This window comes from Harmonia axyridis, chromosome 2, assembly GCF_914767665.1.
Source record: "Harmonia axyridis chromosome 2, icHarAxyr1.1, whole genome shotgun sequence".
In the NCBI taxonomy this organism is placed as follows: Eukaryota; Metazoa; Arthropoda; class Insecta; order Coleoptera; family Coccinellidae; genus Harmonia; species Harmonia axyridis.
Window position 1 is genome coordinate 19204206 of NC_059502.1, and position 14290 is coordinate 19218495.

General features: G+C 32.9%; 1 protein-coding gene across 2 annotated transcripts in view; it reads right to left on the bottom strand.

Moving 5' to 3' along the window:
• LOC123673454 (ras-related protein Rap-1) overlaps positions 1–14290 on the bottom strand; it is a 96057-nt gene that overhangs the window by 38531 nt on the left and 43236 nt on the right. The window contains exon 1 of one of the 2 annotated variants that reach the window (XM_045607940.1): positions 13353–13604. The exons of the other annotated variant lie outside the window; for it this stretch is intronic. The gene's annotated coding sequence lies outside the window, so the exon portion shown is untranslated. Of the gene's footprint in view, positions 1–13352; positions 13605–14290 lie in introns of those variants that run through there. 2 annotated transcript variants of the gene reach the window in all.

The following is a 14290-nucleotide window of genomic DNA, read 5'->3' on the forward strand; positions in this document are numbered from 1 at the left end:
GTATGATATGAAAATTGACATTATCCATTCAAAAAACAGGGTGGTATCGTGTTTCATCACTAACACACCAGCCTGTAGGGTCAAAAGAGCTTATACACTGAGTGCTGTCGATTCCGTCAAAATTTGAATCATGCTTCTAAAGGGTGTTTTTTTTAGAGCTATAGAACTTTAAATTGCAATAAAACAAAGATGGATTATTCGATTGACATGAATTTTATTTATCCGCAGGATAATTTTGTGGCATTATATTTCAAATATGATTTCTGGCATATGACCGCCACAGCTGGCTCCGATGCAGTCCAATCTGGACGTCCAATTTTCGATTACTTTTTCCAACATTTGTGGCCGTATATCGGCAATAACACGGCGAATGTTGTCATCCAAATGGTCAAGGGTTTGTGGCTTATCCGCATAGACCAATGACTTTACATAGCCTCACAGAAAGTAGTCCAGCGGTGTTAAATCACAAGATCTTGGAGGCCAATTCACAGGTCCAAAACGTGAAATTAGGCGGTCACCAAACGTGTCTTTCAATAAATCGATTGTGGCACGAGCTGTGTGACATGTTGCGCCGTCTTGTTGGAACCACAGCTCCTAGACATCATGGTTGTTCAATTCAGGAATGAAAAAGTTAGTAATCATGGCTCTATACTGATCACCATTGACTGTGACGTTCTGGCCATCATCGTTTTTGAAGAAGTACGGACCAATGATTCCACCAGCCCATAAAGCGCACCAAACAGTCAGTTTTTCTGGATGTAACGGTGTTTCGACATACACTTGAGAATTAGCTTCACTCCAAATGCGGCAGTTTTGTTAGTTGACGTAGCCATTCAACCAGAAGTGCGCTTCATCGCCAAACAAAATAAAATGGACGTAGTGCGCGATGCGTATTCCACACAGAACCATTATTTTCGAAATAAAATTGCACTATTTGCAAGCGCCGTTCAGGCGTAAGTCTATTCATGATGAATTGCCAAACCAAACTGAGAATAAATCACGTGACAGCTGTTAAATCGGTCGCCATCTTGAACAGTTATGCCAACTTAAAGTTATATACCTCGAAAAAAAACACCCGTCAGCTGAAAACTTACAGGAGTTATCTTCCGATCGACTAACATATATTTCTCCTGGTGGAGTAAATAAGATTCGCAAGTGAAAAAATTCATTACTCTTCTTGAAGCGTATTGGTTCTGCATTTATATCAATAATTTAGCAGGTAGTTTAACGCGCGTTTGATTGATACCTAAGTATCACAACGTGACATAACAAGATACATCAAGATATTTGGAGTAAGGGTTCTATACGCGTAAAAATTGTTCCTCCACAAAAATCACGTAGGAGTAGTACATGTTCGTAACTTTTTCCATGAATAAATTTACCCGTCACGTATAGCATACCTGAAATCCAAATGAATCCCAGAATAATTTGCCTAACAATTCAATTTACGCAGTAATTCAATCCGAAATCTTGTAATACTCTCCGTTGTTTGGCAAATCGACCTTCGAGACATTGCTCCTAGTAGAACCCCTAGTCCTCCAATATTGAGTAGGAGGTTTAAATTGGTTTAATACATCGAATCGATGAATTCTACAAGTGCAATACCGTTGTATTCAAATTTCAGGGAATTGAAACTGTTACGCGTTAATTTGGTAATCTACGTGTAACTCAAGACCTTCTAAGGTTCATTACTGAATAGACAGGAGAAATTTCTCGCTTCAATATGGATAACAACACAAATGGATTGAAGTCACTATAAACACAAAGACATTTAATGAAACAATATTCGAATCATACTTATTAGAAAACGTGTGTAGAACCTAGCATGTTATTTATACAGGGTGGCCACTTTTTCAATGGGATTGTATTGGTAACTCTTAAACCATAAGAGTAAGAAGGTCGGTCAAATGGAGGAAAAGTTGCATGCATAGAAGCATTATCAAGCAGTTCAAACAAATCCAGATTATCAGGGCCGGTTATTGAGATATCATAAGAAAAGTAAATTTTGTCATTTTGATTTTTCTTTTTTTCCCACTTTATTTCAAATATTATCAAGAAATGTTACAGGAATTTTTTCTTCGACAGTAAACTATCCTCAATTTGACGTAATCAGATTTCGTATCCAACGTTTCGTGTTTCCTGGGCCACCCTCTCAACCTCATTTTTTTCAATACGGACCTGTATATTTTATGACACTTTTCGAAATAACTTTTAACGCTGAATTCAACGATATATCATTCAATGTCATTCAAAGTTGATTTTCAGGTGATTTTGACCCTTATCCAATTTTCTTTGGGTCGGATCTGTAGTGAATGCAATTTATCAAAAACTGCTGTTAATACAATGATTTTAAATTTGAATACTAAGCCTTGCAAAACTTATATCGTGACGATATCAAAATAAAGCTCGATTCTGTAATTTGTTTCATCGGAACAAATGACAAATCCAACAATAGTGATTTCTCGCAAAAAGATTGAGAATGTATTGGAAGGTATTCAAGAAGACGAAATAAGCAAATGTATAAGAAGTATGGGTTCCAAAACCGTTAGTGCATTTTACAAAATGGTGGACATTTCGAACACTTACTTCATTCATTTTCATTTACTTTCGAATAATCATTCGATTTTTCTTTCATTAAATGATAATTCGTTTAATTATTATGAATTGAAATATGTAAATAATTATTACTTGTTTCTTGATTTGATTCTGATATGTTCCATTCAGTTCAAGATGATTAAGTTGATTTTCTCATCGAAATGTATTGCATGTTGTTAATTAAACTAAAGGTACCTAAATGTAATACAGATCCGACCCAAAGAAATTTGGATAAGGGTCAAAATCACCTGAAAATCAACTTTGAATGACATTGTATGATATATCGTTGAATTCAGCGTTAAAAGTTTTTCGAAAAGTGTCATAAAATATACAGGTCGGTATTGAAAAAAATGAGGTTGAGGGTTGCCCAGAGAGCACGAAACGTTGGATACGAAATATGATCAAGTCAAATTGAGAACAATCTACTGTCGAATAAAAAATTCCTGTAACATTTTTTGATTTTTGATAATATTTGAAATAAAGTAGGAAAAAAAGAAAAATCAAAATGACAAAATTTACTTTTCTTATGACATTTCAATAACCGGCCCTGATAATCTCGATTTGTTTCAACTGCTTGATAATGCTTTTTTGCATGCAACTTTTTCTCCATTTGACCGACCTTCTAACTCTTATGGTTTAAAAGTTACCAATACAATCCCATTGAAAAAGTGGCCACCCTGTAAACTGAAATGTGTTCACTAGTCTCATCCCTGTTGGCTCAAAATCTACCTTCCATAGTTTTGATGTCAAGATGGAATCTTTATTCAGTTCTTCATTAAAAATTACTCAAGTTTTCAGGAAAGCGATCTTAGACGCTGTAAGGGTAATGAGCTTGTATGCTCATGATACAATCAAGAATTTCAAAATTTGAATACGTTATTTCCACTAATTCCACCTTATTATCTGCTTTGCGGACACATGACTACTAATCCTTAGATTCGTTTTTTTTTTGATGTGATAAATTGTGGATCTATAACATGTTGAATTATTTGAGGACCATCAAATAAAAATACTTTTGTTTTCCGTGCTTTCCAGGAAATTTACTTCACTATTACCGTCTGAATTCGAAGACTTTCCAAACTGCTTCATCAGCCAGAACTTATAATATGCAAAGAAGAAAGTAATATTTTCCGCTCGTAACCAAAGCTTTGTAGATTATGTTTTATTCTCCTTGAATCATTATATCTTTCGAAGGCGAATTAATTCAGTACACAAATGGATTGAAGTTACTATAAACACAAATACATTTGATGAAACAATATTCAAATCATAGTTATCAGAGAACGTAGAACATAGCGAATGAAATGTGTACACAAGTTTCATCCCTGTTGGCTTATCTGAGAAATTCATCTATGCCAAAGATATTGCTTTTGTATTTAGTCATACTTGTACCGAAGTTATTTAAAATACTTCAAATGAAGATTAAAAAATTATGCAAAATTATTTTCTTGAGTGGAGTTCATGCTCTAATCCAAATAAAATAGCAGTTTCCTGGTTTCATTGGAATAATCAAGAAAAATATAGAAAATTGAAAGAATACCTACTGTTTTAATAGTCAATGGTTTTTTCTACGCTACACTCAGATAGCAGGCTTTTAAAAGAATATTATTTGAAGAGCATATTATTCCAACGACCATGACCAGTCTTGAGTCGATTTAAAATACACCAACTTTTCCTAGAAAGATTGAAACCTGGAACTTTCTCTCAACGATAGGACTTTTATTGTTTAAGACATTGCAAGAACTCCATTCCCAACATCAAATGTCCTTGTCACTTTCATTAGATTGAAGGAACGTATTAATCCATTAAGTTTTGTGCGACTTTAACTAGAAGTTCTAGTATCAGGGAGGTAAGATACAATGGACTAGTTTTCATTTTTTTGTTAAGGATTAATTCTAAAAATTAAAGTAAAATGAAACAAAAATGTGGAAGAATCATTGAAATATCTCTAGAAATGAAAAAGTTATGGGACTTTGAAGTTGCGCTTGGAAGATGCTTACGAATTCATTGGTGTACAATCACTTGTGCCGTTCGTGTCGTGTTTTGTTCGTTACACGATGGCTGAAATAACTTACTACATACATATAAATTACTTTTTTCTCTTTTTACTTTTTACTCTTCACATAAATATGTTTTGCCATTGATAGAACCAGTACTCAACTACAAACTGTTTATGAAACGTTTTTTAAATAAATCATCGTTATAAGTTGAACCATGATGAAGCAAAATCAAAAGTAGATACTAATTCGAAAAGTTTAACTCCTTTTATTTCTGCACTGACATAAGATGGATTTAAAGAAAAAACTCCATCACTGCGAATATATCTATTTTAGGCAAATTGTCACTTTGTCCTTTCACGAAGCCTTCTTCCATTATGGTGACATAAAAACAAAACTCGAGTTGAAACTACACTGTACAACTACAAACGGCGCGAGAGCCTTGGCGCGGCTAAGTATTCAAACGTAATTTATGGTGTAGCGATCACAGGCAAGAGCCGTGACGTCACAGACCAAAGACGTTCCGCGCTATAATACGTAAATTTAAATAATCTATTTCTCAGTCATTTATTGATGGATTTTCAAAATTTTTTCACTGATTTATCGGTTTTGCTCTATTTTTTGATTCTATCGTGTCAAATATAGTATTTTCAACATCACTAAACTAGTCCATTAGAAATAATTTCGGATGCGTATCGTAAGATTTCTGCAACCTGTCGAACCTGCAACGAATATGAGGCGGAAGAATATGTGATAAGACAGGTAACCAATATCAAGGTGTGGATGTAGACGTTCCACTGATAATACTCAAACAAACTTTAAACTGTGCATCACGGGCGTAGACAGGGTGTGGTGTTAGGGGGTTCACACCAACCCCCAACTCCAAGTCGATAATCTGAATCTTGAAACCCCCTCAAACCGAAACCTGGCTACGCCCGTGCTGTGCATTAATTTTATAAACGTGAGCACTATCAAACAATAAGTTGGTGAATAGCTATCCATTCAGTTTCTGATTCTTTCTTAGAATGGGTCGCTTACTTGAATCGATATCATGGAAACTATAACATTTATTACTTTTTTTTCTTCAGATTTAATTATAATATTTGCATAGTCGACTTTTGGTGAAAAGGAAAAATGAAGAAGATTTCATTTGGATGAAGAAGAAGCCCTTGAATATAAATATGTCAGCTTATTGTGTAAACAAATGCATAAATCAATCACTACACTTATACGTGGAAACACAGTTTTTACTGAGGTTTTCATCTATGCTCTTCTCTTGTATCTTACATGATTTTATCGTTTGGAGTTAAACATTTTTGTTTTGTTTTTTATTAAAGAATTATACATAGTGAGTATTTTACTTGAATATATATTCCAACTGAAGATCATGTGATTCGCACATTTCATTCTGAATGAAATTTCTCTTTTCACCAAGCTAAATGAACAAATTTTCTATATTTAAAAAATAAATTTTATATGATATTTTGATAATATTCGAATTTTTTCACTGATTTCACAAATAATATTTTCGAATTTGGAGCATTTCTTGTTGATATTCATTTCAAATTAACTCTTTTAATTCAAAAAATATATTTTTTCTTAAATACCAGAAAATTTTCTTGTTTTATATCAACCTCTCAATTCTCAAATTTGCGAATCGTGTGAAGAGCTAACAAATTAAATTATATCAAGAATTTACTACGTATGTTTCGGTATATTCGTATTTTTACAATTTCATCTAGCGTATTTGTCTCATTTTCTGGAGTAAATTCATTAACTTCCAGGAGATTGAACTGAAACAGAACAACATATAATTGGTTACATGAAAAACAATATTTTCTCAAATTAATTTCCCCTTCCTGGTCGTACCCTAGAAGTAATCCGTTATATACGTCTAGTCTAGACTGTAGTATTCCCATACGGACTGAGGAAGTAGGAGAATAGCTTTTATACTCCCTTTCAAATTTATAATTCAATACCTAATTTCGAAACTGATATATAATTTACCAATAGATAACACAGGCCAAAAGCCTTTTTGATTCCTGCGGTTTTTAAAATGGTTAATTTTTGAGTGCAGAATCCGAAATGGATCTGATTTTCTATATAGGGTGTCTCCTTTAGGAAATGCTACAATTCTAATTTTTCATTTTCAACTTCTGTATATTTCACGTTGAAAACATAACTATTACCAGTTTTAAAAACCATGTGGGTGAAGTAAGTATTCATCAACAGAAACACGTGGGTTCATTTATTTATTACCAAATTTCCATACAATTATCACTTATCAACTAAAACTTTCCATTTATTTGACTTTCTTGAATGGAGTTCAGTAGGGTATTTTCAGTGACCTCTATAATAGTAGGTGTGGATATAACATCGTTGTCAATATTTATTTTCCATAGTTTTAATGTCATGATGGAATTTTTATTCTGTTCTTCACTAAAAATTGCCCAAGTTTTCAGGAAAGCAATTTTGGTCGCTTTGAGGGTATTGAACTTTTATGCTCATGGTACCAACAAGAATTTCAAAATTTGAATACACAATTTCCACTAATTCCACCTCATTTTAAACTACGTTTGAACTGTCAATGAAAAAGCACCAAAAGTCTAGTGTATGCTGAGAAATTCATATTTGATAAGAGTGCTATTATAAAAACATTAATATATTGTTGAAGAATTTCAGGTTATTTTCCTTAGCGAAAAAGGCAAGAGATGTAAATGTAATATTAGACTGGATAAAGTAGATTCTTTCATTTCAATCTTGATGGAAGTATTTCAGCAAAGTTCTTTGAGGAGTTTAGGTTGTTTATGAGATCCTTTGGTTCTTTTTCATTGAAATACTGCGGATTTATTGAATCTGCTTCAAATTAGATAATTTGAAGCAGATTCAATATGATTAAATATGATTACGTCAGATGCCGTCATCAGTAAATTTGCTGGACTTCATAAGACGATGTTTTTATGTAATCTTATGGGAATTCAAACTGCTGAAGGGTGTTAGGGATATTTCATCAGAATGTACTAAAGCATATCTTGCAGTAACTTAGATCAGGGTACGTCCATTCAATGTCCACTTAAAATCATCACAAAACTTAACACCGCATTCGCCATTTTGTAATTTATAATGCCTTAATCTTATAATAAGATTTTCGAATGAAGAGATTCGCGAAATTTTATATGCAAAATCCCGAAGATTTTTGACTCAGGTGATGACGAAATGACAAATCAGATGCAAATCTGATTTGTACTCCCATTGAATTCTCAGCTCTGAAGCTTATTATGTGGAAAAGAAACAGGGATGAGATGTGAAAGAACCGAGATGGTTCTTTCTGAACATCCTGAAATTTAACAGCGAATGTTGGTACTGGTTGTCATTTTGGAATATTCAAATTGTTTTTATGGAAGATTTTATGTCAAAATTACAGTTTTCCCAATTTCTTCGATTCTTTTATCGCTTTATTCACAGTCTCATTTTCTGAAAAGAATTTAGAAAATATTTCACTGTGTAGATCGAAAGAACTGCCAACATTACGTTTGGATCACGAATGCCATGGTAAAGCTTATTAAGACAAAATCCAGCAAGTGGTTCCAAAAATATTGCAGTTCGAAATTTTGTGTCCCTGTTGATTTCAAAACTACAAATAAACTATAGATGGCAATTTGTTTCTGGATGTAGGATGGCAATTTCAACCCTCGTGCGAATTTGCATTTCAATCGCGTGATCAGAATAATGAAAAATTCAGGAAGAACATTGAAAAAAATTACTCAATACTGACGTGACAACAAAACTGAAGGGATTACGGTCGCGTATGTATGAAAACAATTTCATGCTTCGTGCGAAATTTCGTGTGGATAACATAACCAGAACAATAAAAAATTCATGATGAAAATCGAAATATCGTGGAATATTCGTGACCAGACAACTCATATAGTTGAGATGTTAGTACGAAATAATAATTTTATTTCATTTGAAATTTCAAGTCAGTAACAATACAAAACTTGAGAAAAATAAGAACATTCGAACTGAATTCTATATATATCCATGATTATGCATTCGATCGGGTTGAGATTTTGCTTGTACATAAAAAATTCACATTTCAAGCTTCATGCAAAGTTTTGTGTAAGTAGCTTAACCAGAATCATTATAAATTCAAGAAGAATATCTAGAAACCAATATCTAATATGCCAGTGATATTATGTATGTACCGGGTTTTTCACCATAATTTGACACCCCCTTTAACTTTGTTACTGAACGAGGTACAGAAAAATGTTTTCTACAAAAGTTTCACGAAATCGATTAGTGTTTTTTAAAATGATTTCACAAAACGAATTATATACAGAATGGGCAACATATTCATAGCAACTACATTTTTCCAAATGGAACACCCTAAATATTTTTCTATATTTGACTAGCTCTTTCTCTCCTGATTTTGAATATATAACATATGTTTGGCCTATCTCTCTTATTTTGAGTACCACAGAGTTTCAAATTCTAAGAACCACCTGGCAAGCTAAGTAATTGTTTTCAATTGGAAGGCTGCAATATTCAAAACTTTTTTGAGTTATCTCGTTGGCTACGATATATAACATACGTTTGCCATTGAATAAAACGATTCATCGAATATGCACTACACAGAAGCGGAAAAATTTGAAATATTTTCGCTTTATGTGGAGAGCAATAAAATAAGAAAGCTACAAGGAGAGAATATATGGAGTTGCATCCAAATGATCCAAATCCAATTTACAGTGAAAGACGTATGTCATATCGTTCCCAACGAGATAACTCAAAAAGGGCATTTTGAGTTATCGCAGTGTTCCACTTGAAAATTGATTACTTTTGCCAGGTGGTTCTTAGAATTTGAAACTCTGTGGTACTCAGAATAAGCGAGATAGGCCAAACATATGTTATATATCTATATAGCTAGTCAAATATAAAGAAATATACAGAGTGTTCCATTTGAAAAAATGAAGTAGCTATGAATATGTTGCCCACTCTGTATATATTTCGTTTTGTGAAATCATTTTAAAAAACACTAGTAAATTTCGTGAAACTTTTGTAGAAAATATTTTTTTGTACCTCTGCTAGTAACAAAGTTAAAGGGGGGGTCAAATTATGGTGGAAAACCCGGTACATAGATTCGACCGAGTCTACATTTTGCGTTTATATATAGGGTGTTCCTCATGTAAAATTTTATTTTTTAATTGGTTTTTCTGGTGGCATCTGCCCTTCAAAAGATATTCAATTGAAATTCGGCAAATATACTGCAAATTAGAGTTTACGTAACGTGATATGCCAATTTCAAATGTAAATGTATAGGATGAACTTGGTAGACCACTGGTAGTTTAAAAAAATGTGAAGAAAACTTTGGTTCGATACCGAACTTGTTTGTTCCTTATACATACGAAATCGGTATCAGATACGACTGCTACTGAATTCTAGAGATATGTTTGAAATCGGTAGCAGATAGCAGATCTAACATACTATAAAAATTCAGTTAGTAAGCTTTGATGAATGAATGAAATATTTGTTTTGATGTTTATTTTCCCGATCTGAAGCAATGATTCATAAATATTGGTTATAATCATATAAAAACTAGGACGGCAAGAAATACTGTGTATCTGAAAATCAAAATGTTTGCTGTCCCATGTTCATTGGACATTTCTTCCTGAAATTTTTCAATGAATCTCTTCCTTCCATTTGTACCTCCAATTTAAGAAGAGTTTATAGAAGTGCCTCGACCTTTGGTAGATACCGGCGGGGTCAGGTAGCGACTATCTGCCTTTTCTCGGCTGAAATGTTCCGAAGTAAAATTTGGATCATGGTATTTAGAGAAAATATATTTTCGGGAATGTGCGGTGTATTGCATGACAAATGAAGAGGAATAATAAGGAATGAAAGATGTACTTGGCAGAACATTAAAAAAATACAAGATAAAATGAACTCATAAAAAATAGCACTGAGTTACAGATAGCACTTAAACTCTATGTGATAATTAAGACCATTTGTTGCGAAACTAAATAACAAATGATTCAAACCCCCATTAAATTTTTTTTTTTTGGATCAATGGACTAGTTTAGTGATATTGATAATACTATATTCGACACAATAGAATTAAAATATATAGCAAAACTGATAAATCAGTGAAAAAATTTTGAAAATCCATCAATAATTGGCTGAGAAATAGATTATTCAAATTTACGTATTTTAGCGCGGAACGTCTTTGGTCTGTGACGTCACGGCACTTGCCTGTGATCGCTACACCATAAATTACGTTTAAATACTTAGCCGCGCCAAGGCTCTCGCGCCGTTTGTAGTTGTACAGTGTAGTTTCAACTCGAGTTTTGTTTTTATGTCACCATAATGGAAGAAGGCTTCGTGAAAGGACAAAGTGACAATTTGCCTAAAATAGATATATTCGCAGTGATGAAGTTTTTTTCTTCAAATCCATTTTATGTCAGTGCTGAAATAAAAGGAGTTAAACTTTTCAAGTAAGTATCTACTTTTGAGTTTGCTCCATCATGGTTCAACTTATAACGATGGTTTATTTAAAAAACGTTTCATAAACAGTTCTTAGTTGAGTACTGGTTATTGAAGTCTATCAATGGCAAAACATATTTATGTGAGGAGTAAAAAGTAAAAAGAGAAAAAAGTAATTTATATGTATGTATATAGTAAGTTATTTCAGCCATCGTGTAACGAACAAAACACGACACGAACGGCACAAGTGATTGTACACCAATGAATTCGTAAGCACTCTGCGAATACCAGTCGTCTAGTGTGTGACGTCACGCCACTTACACGTACTATGAAATTATTCTTCCAAGCGCAACTTCAAAGTCCCATAACTTTTTATTTCTAGAGATATTTCAATGATTCTTCCACCTTTTTGTTTCATTTTACTTACATTTTCAGAATTAATCCTTAACAAAAAAATTAAAACTAGTCCATTCTCGTTCTCTTTGACAGACTGTAATGCACCTATCTACATCCGAACATTGCACCTATCTTCTTCTGGCTTCGACATCCACGAATCGATACCGCCCTTCACATTTTATGATCACATAGAGACGTGAGTACTTTGAACCCGAATCCTTAACCAGATGAAAATTGTGATATGTATTCAAAAGCAAATACGATTTACTTTCCTCACTTCTGCCTCGAATCCACTCATATACGACATTTGTGTTGATTCTTTCCCACTTCGCAATATCTGCTCTTCCCTGTCTGTTTTAAATGGAAAACCATAAATGTAACATTTCCTGCTGTGTGGTGTTGGCAGGAAATTGAAGAATAAATATTCTTTCGTTATGTCATCATCATAGGGTGGAACGGAATGCAGAAAGGAATGGACAATTTGGGGGATTTTTCGCAGGTTTATAACTCAGATTTACATTTTATGACACAAGAGTAGAAATGCGAATCCAACCTTTGACTAGATTTCCTAGAATTGTGATATCTGAACAAGGACATTTATAGTTTTATGCTGTTTTTATCGTCAGTTTAACTGGACTTCGTCTGATATCACACTATTTAAATCTGAACATGAATGCAATAAAGAGAAGGAAGAAGACCGTCCTGACAATATTTTTTTCTTCGTAAAGAAAAAGGCGTATACCAACGTTAAATAAGCTAAATGAATGTTATCTTGCAGAATTTATATTGTTTTATTATTTTCAAAATGTGAATGTTTCCCGTGGCTACCATGTAGGTATATCGGAAAAAATTCAACAATATTTCCTTGGCCACAAAACCAATAGAGATAAAATTTTGGGTTTTTCAAATCTCTTTGAAAGTATCAAAAATTGAAGAAAACCATTGTTAAAGTTTGAATGTAGTGAGTTTATTCAGAATAACAAATCCAAAATTATGTATGAATTTCGTTTTTATAATCTTATCAAAACCATGAAATATTCAAGCTGTGAATATGAAATATAATAAATCAGAACTTTTCATAACGTTTTCTTTTGATCCTGTCATCACAATTATAAAAACTCGAGCAGAATATCTCAAAGGAATAAAGAAAGTACTGACGTGAAATCAAGAGTTTTCAAGCGCTCGTTCTTTCATGCACCAATTGCTCTCTTGAATATACCTATATACAGTTATGTGATCTCCCATAGACATAATTATTCATAGCAATATAAATATATAAAAAAAAAGTTGCAATATTTAGCCTTATTGTCTTCACAACATAATATATTATGTTATATTCGAGTTTTGTCTCGAAATACAATTCCAGTAGTGACAAAATCAATAACCAACCAAAAAAAATTCAAAATAACCAAAACTGTACAAATTAAGTAAACGGTTAACAAATTGAATGACTAAATTAACATAAAGACAAACGTACCTACGTTTCGGAATTTTTATAATTATAAGTACAATTTTTCCTTATATGTGCCTTATTGTTTGAAAACTTACACTAAATGTAGTAAATTTTTATTTTATTTTTTATAAATTTATATTAAAAAAACCTTCATCTTAAGACTCAATTAACTTTAATTCATAGCAAAATATTTGTAGTATTTTTCAAAACGAACTCGCTCTAAACTCACAGAAACATTCCATATACTACTGGAATAAAGAATATTGAGAATATCGTCTTAATTGAAATATTAGAGAGATAATATAATAATAATAATAAATTTATTGAAATTAAACCCAGTACACGATAGAAAGTGCCAACAGAGAAAATACATTCTCTGCAGAAATTGAAAAAAATAACAATAATACATATTCATTTAACAACAGATGACTCACGTTTTGGGAAGCAGCTATCCATTATAAACTTCAATCTTTGTGAATAACCACATGGAAATGAATCGATTTTGCCCTGAGTTGGGGTTGAACAGCTAATTGATGTTATTCGCCTGGGAATCACCTTTTTATCAGTAACAGTCCAGACGTATCCCACAGTGAGAATCGTTATGCGGGTTCAACATTCGATGTTAGAAAACATGTTTTTTCAAGGACCTCATTAATCAGCAGGCATGATGTGAAAGAACCTGATGAATTTATCGATTTGATAGAAAAAGTTATACTAATAACCTTATTTGAAGAAAACTATTGGTTATTGAATACAAATGTCGCATGAAGGATTTGTCTGAATATTTTTTGTCATGGCTACATAGCTACAACTTTCCCCTATACGGTTTTGTTGGACCTACTTGATAGGAATATGTCGTCAATAATAATATCACATATTTATTATCTAACAAATTATTTAACACAACGAATTATTTAACACAAGTACGTAATACTCAATTATTTTTCGAACTTATGGAACAAAAGCACAAATACAGGTAGAGCCAATAGTACTCGATCGGAGAATTTTGATGGGTGCAATTTTGGCCTAGGAGAATGATTCAAATTTTGACGAAATCCACTCAGCGCATAAGATCAAATTATTTTTGGACCTACAGCGTACAAGCTGTTCCAAAAGTGGTGAATCACGATACCAACCTGTTTCTTCAAATAAGAATGCCCATATCGATACTTATAATCTTTAAAAGCTAATTTCGAAAAAACCCACTTTTCATCATTTATCTGTGATAGTTTTTGACCTAGGCCACTTCTCCGAAAAATTTCATGGTTATAACGATCGTAACCAAAGATTATATCTTGAAAACCGATTTTACTGCATTCGGAAAAAGTTTTCAGCTCTTCTGCAAATTTTCGGATCACTCTAGAGCTGGTCC